Raw genomic sequence first — 6,395 nt, forward strand, 5'->3', positions numbered from 1 at the left:
CAACCAATCAATCAATCAATCAATCACAATTTCATACAGTTTTCTTTTCAAGTCTTTCTGGCTCTCATTGATGTTCAGGTGGATTCAATGTGTTACTTATTGTTATCCTTTATTTTCTCTTTATGTACACACAAAAACACACACACACAAACACACAAACACACACACTCTTACACACAAACCCTTGAAAATGAAATATGCAAAAGGAGAGGAAGGGAGGAATCCTCAGTGAACGAGTGAACGGATTAAATGTTCTGATTGTGGTAAACTGACAGTAGATGGTAGAAGAGGATTTGTAACAGGATGAATCTGAAGATCTGCTGCCAGACGCTGGTTTGGTTATGAAGTTTTTGAGGATGCTCAGTCTGTTAGCCGCCAATGCTAACCTGCTTCAGGCTCTTCATATTGTAAAATTATTCATTTATTTAGTGTTAAAATGTTCTGCCTGTTTTCATTTCTTAGTGATGAATTTTGGTAGGTTTTCTTCCAAAAATCAATAATAAAATATAATTTTTTATCTGAATAAAGTTTGATGTATTCCTCCTCCCTCTCGCTCCCAGCGAAACATTCCAGAGATGTGAGGGAGCGATGGGAGCGAACAGCCCGGAGCTTTTTTAATACCGATGAACCATAGCCATGAAATTGGGAGATTGATTTTGCGCGCACCCACGCGCACCTGCGGTGTGTAATAAACCTGTATTACAACAGAGGCGGGGGGCTGGTCTGAATTACAGCAGCTCTCACCACACTTTAACTTTAACTTTAACTTTAACCTGAGTTACTGTAAACCAGATCTCTTACTTTACTGTGCAGTAAATACAACACTTTACTAAAACCTCAAACCAAATCTGGAAAAAAATAAGAGAGCACTTAAAAATGATGAGTTTCTTTGATTTACCAAATTGAAAACCTGTGGAATATAATCAAGAGGAAGATGGATGATCACAAGTCATCAAACCAAACTGGACTGCTTGAATTTTTGCACCAGGAGTAAAGCAGCATAAAGTTATCCAAAAGCAGTGTGTAAAACTGGTGGAGGAGAACATGTTGCCAAGATGCATGAAAACTGTGATACAGGGGTTATTCCACCAAATATTGATTTCTGAACTCAATTTGGGAGAAATGTTGTCTGTAGTTTATAGAATAAAACAACAATGTTCATTTTACTCAAACATAAACCTATAAATAGCAAAATCAGAGAAACCTATCACATCACGTGGGAGACTGGGTTTCAATTCCTGGTCTGGGTGACTAAATCGCTACACAATAAGAGTCCATGGGCAAGACTCCTAACACTACATTGCTCCAATTCTGTGAGAACAAACCTTGTAAGTCACTTTGCATTATCCATCCATCCATCCATTCATCCATCCATCCATGCATCTATCCATCCATCCATCCATCCATCCATCGTACAGAGCTGATCCAGCCTACAGCTACTCTAAGTGGAAAGTTTAAAGCTTTAAAAAAAATGAAATTATTGCTTTTCTTTTCAATAATTAAGGGGTTTAATTCATTAACAGATGTGTAAACCACAGTGACGTATTTGAACTTACAGGAGCTCATGTATCACATGTCAAAAAGTCAGTAAAAACCTGTTCTGTGGGCAGATGGTGAGAGAATTGTTCTAAATGCTCTTTTACTCTTTTACTTTATACTGACTTTCTAAAGACTCTCACAGACTCCCTCCTTTATAACTGCTCTCTCTCTCTCTGTCTCTCTCTTTCTCTGCGTTAATTAATCGGACTAAATGTCAGGGGCTGCTGCTAAACGGATGCGTAACAAAAGATCCCGTCATTAACGGCTCTTGATTTTGATAAGGGCAATTAGACGAGTAGTCGTGCCAGAAAACAAAAATCAATGCCCCCCCCAGCCCGCTTCATCCCCCCGCCCAGCTTTAGACCCCCGCCCCACTTCAGCCACAGGCTCTAACATCACCACTTCACTGCTGTGGATTTATTCTCTTTTCTTATAGTTTTTGCCTTAAAATAGATAATCTTATATATTATACAGGAAATTTTAACAGTTTCTCTGAACACCCTTCAGACTGGGTGATACGGGCATTATTTACCCTGATAAATCACTTTTTACACCGATATCCAGCTCAAAGTAGCTCCACACCTCCTTACTAGAATCCGGAGAGCCCTGACATTAAAAACGAGCAATTAATAACTTAAAAAGTGCAGAAGAGGCTTATTAAAAACACTGTTTACATCCCATAACACTAGCTTCAGCTTCAGCTCAGAGCGCCGCCATCACTGTACTGATAATAACAGACATAGACATATATATACATAGACTCTGCATAGCCTAGCAGCTGGCGCCAGGAGGCAGACTATACGGAGTCTATGTATGACCTGTGTTTCGCAATCTGAAGGGTGTTTGTTGGAGAAAATGTTAAAATTTCTGGATCTCTGAACGCTGTGGGAGAACAGAGGTGTGCTATTCATCAAAGATAAGAACTTTTTATCATGTTTTACTACAACAAAGTCCATTTTACACAAGAGTTATTTTCCTTTAACAAGACAAAAGCTGCTGAAACACTGTGTGTGTTGTTGATGCTGGACAGCAGCTCATCCCCTCTAGACTCTAGACAGTTAATAGACTACAGTTGCTACAGAGACCTGGCTTATTTTATTTTATTTATTTTTTATTACCTGTCACAGGCGTAAGGATGAAGAGCATTAATGGGTGTAAATGCAGGATTTAACTTTAAATAAATCAAATAAAATAATTATAAAACATGAATAAACACAAAACAAATAAACAAGACTAAAGATAACAAAACTAGATTAATCTAACAATACTTAGAACACAAAGAATACAAAATGCAGTCCACAGCATATGAGGCAAACAAAAGACTCTACAAGAAACTCTGAAACATAGGGCCTTATATACACGAGGAGGGTGAGGAACACCTGGGACAGGTAACAAGGGGGGCGGGGTTACAAACAAGACACAAGGTGATAACACTAATGGCTAGGGTGGGGCTAGAGCAGAGACAGGAAAATAAGTTCAGCACAGCTGTTAACTGAAAGCCTGAATTCCAGGTGACACTTTTTTGTTTATTAAATAATTTTATATGTTTTTCTTCATAGTTTTCATGAGTTTAGCTTTAATCTACAATACAGAACATTTTTAAATAATTATAAAACACTGAATTTAAGGAGTGTCCAGACTTGTGACTGTAGTGTATAATAGTGAAAGAGTTCACAGCTGGTGGGTGTGATGCCGCCAGTGATGGAGGGATGATATCTGGGCTCTGAACAGGTGATAAATGGTGAAGCAGCACAAAAGACTTTTTACTGAATTCAGGCTTTTCAGCTCCTGATCTCACCTGATCTGCTGCTCCAGGTAATTCTGCTCACAATGACTCTTCACCTGCTAATATCCTCCCTTTTGTCAACACACACACCACACACACACACAGCGCTGTATAAACAGCAGGGCTGGATAAAAGAGCGCTCAGGAAAGTGTAAATGAGGCAGAGAAGCGCAGGACTGACATTTGAGTGGATTAATCGGAAAATTGCTCGCCATCTTTGAGCGATTGAGATAATCCTGATCAGATCTGAGCTGAAAGTCGCCTTCTGCTGTGAGGAAACGGCTTTACTCAGCAAACAGTGGGAGCACAATATGTTCAATTTACTCACACACACACACACACACACACACACACACACACACAAACTCAGATATTATATAAATGTATTAAACACACAGAGTGATCTATTTAAGGGTTTATTTCTTTTATTGTTGATGATTATGGATTACAGCCAATAAAACCCCCAAAATCAGTATCTCAGAAAATTAGAATATTATATAAGAGTTAGACCAATTGGTACTTTCTGCAGTGTGGGCAGTTTTCCTGCTGGAAAGTAAAATCTACATCTCTATAAAAGTTGTTTTCAGCAGAGGGAAGCATGATGTGCTGTAAGATTTTCTCCAAACCATCACTGATTGGTGGAAACTTCACACTAGACCTCAAGCAGTTTGGACTGTGTGTCTCTCCACTCTTCCTCCAGAGTCTGCTCCATTGATTTCCTTTAAATGAAATGTAAAATTTACTGATGATCAGTGATGGTTTGGAGAGTCATGTCTGTCATCTGCTGGGGTTGATCCACTGTGTTTTATTATCAAGTCTAAAGTCAGTGCAGTTTTGTTTTCCCGCAAAATCTTACAGCACTACATATCTTACAGCTTCCCTCTGCTGAAAACAACTTTCATTTTCCAGCAGGACTTGGCGCACTGCCCACACTGCCAGAAAGTACCAATTGATCTGATAATAATATAATATTCTAATTTTCTGAGACACTGATGTTTGGGTTTTCATTGGCTGTAAGTCATAATCAATCATCAACAATACAAAAAATAAACACTTATAATAGATCACTTTGTGTGTGTGTATATATATATATATATATATATATATATATATAAATGTGAGTTTCACATTTTTTTAACTGAATTACTGAAATAAAGTAACTTTTCAATGATATTCTTTTTTTTTTCTTTTTTTCACATGTATACTAGTGCACTAGTATACTTACACAGATTGAAACACAGAACATATAAAAGAAACTGATTGTTGGCCACTTTATTAGAAACTCCTACAGTACCTTGTGTTTCAGCTCTTTACACTGGCCTCTTTATTTCTCTTACAATGACAGTTTCCTGTGTGTGCACGTGAGAGTGTGTGTGTGTAAGAGAGAGAGATAGAGAGTGTGAGAGTGTGTGTGTGTGTGGGCTGTGTTGACTGAAGGATGAGAGAATTGGATAATGGGGTTGTACAAAAGGTACACACACACAACATTCAGCTTCAGCCGTGCGTGCTCACCTGCAAACATATGTGTGTGAGTGTGTGTGTGTGGATGTGTGTTTATGTGTATAAGCATGTGAGTAAATGTGTGTGTGTGTTTGTGATTCCATGTAAGTGTTGTTGAGTATGTGTCATCACTGCAGAAGTGTGTGTGTGCTGATCTTGCATCATGCTAGTGGTTGTGGTGGTGATGCATGTGAGTGTGTGTGTGTGTGTGTCGGGGTGAATGAAGGAGGTGATAACAGTATAATGGTTTTCTATGTAAAGAACACACTCACAGTCGGGGTGGGGTGGGGGGCACTTACACTCAACATGCTCTGTGTTTGTTGTTGAGTGGGTTCAGGGGTCAACACTGTGTGTGAGTGAGTGTGTATATGAGTGTGTGTGTGTGTGTGTGTGTAATGATGTCATGCTTATTAGTGTGTATGTTTCCTGGAATGCATCTAAACCTGACAGAACCCACAGAAATAAAGAGATACAATTTATTTCTCTCTTAAAAAAAAAGTAAAAGCACAGGGTTCAGTAGGTGTTTCTAATAAAGTGGCCACTGATTGTAAAATTTTCTCATCTTCTCAGGTGCTTGATTTTCAGGTGGACGGGGAGCAGTGGAGCTTCATCTAATGCTTTTAGAGTGAGATAAAGTGTGGAACTGATCCGTTACCATCCGTATCTCATTCTTACTGATGTTCTTATAGCTGAACCTCCAGCAGGTAAAGGTGTTCCTGCAGCAGAACGAGGGATGAACTCCTGATAAAGGAATGAAGTGAGTAGTGAAGCTGTGAGCAGGTGAAATGTGTGAGGAATCTGCCCCTCACTGCCTGAGATTAGTACTGCACCTTCACCAAATACGGGCCACAGACTCTGTAATAAAACAAATAATTAAATATACTACTTACTATTTTCTTGATTACTATCATTTACACACCATTTTACTTGAGTTACTATCTTTATCTATCTTTGACAGTGTTGTATAAACTAAGATTTTTCAAACTCGCCGCTTTTAGACTCTTTGGCTCGTTTTCTGCGCTACAACTGTCCAATCTTGCTGCTTTTAGACTCTTTGGCCCGTTTTCTGCGTTACAACTGTACAGCCTCGCCGCTTTTAGACTCTTTGGTCCGTTTTCTGCGCTACAAATGTACAGTCTCACCGCTTTTAGACTCTTTGGTCTGTTTTCTGCACTACAACTGTACAGCCTCGCTGCTTTTAGACTCTTTGGTCCGTTTTCTGCGCTACAACTGTACACTCTTGCTGCTTTTACACTCTTTGGCTTGTTTTCTGCACTACAACTGTACACTCTTGCTGCTTTTAGACTCTTTGGCTCGTTTCCTGCGCTACAACTGTACAGTCTCACTGCTTTTAGACTCTTTGGCTCATTTTCTGTGCTACAACTGTACAGTCTCGCTGCTTTTAGACTCTTTGGTCCGTTTTCTGCGCTACAACTGTACAGTCTCGCCGCTTTTAGACTCTTTGGCTCGTTTTCTGCGCTACAACTTTACAGTCTCTCCGCTTTTAGACTCTTTGGCTCGTTTTCTGCACTACAACTGTACAGTCTCGCTGCTTTTAGACTCTTTGGCTC

The sequence above is a fragment of the Astyanax mexicanus genome, chromosome 23 (genome assembly GCF_023375975.1).
Source record: "Astyanax mexicanus isolate ESR-SI-001 chromosome 23, AstMex3_surface, whole genome shotgun sequence".
Taxonomy (NCBI): domain Eukaryota; kingdom Metazoa; phylum Chordata; class Actinopteri; order Characiformes; family Acestrorhamphidae; genus Astyanax; species Astyanax mexicanus.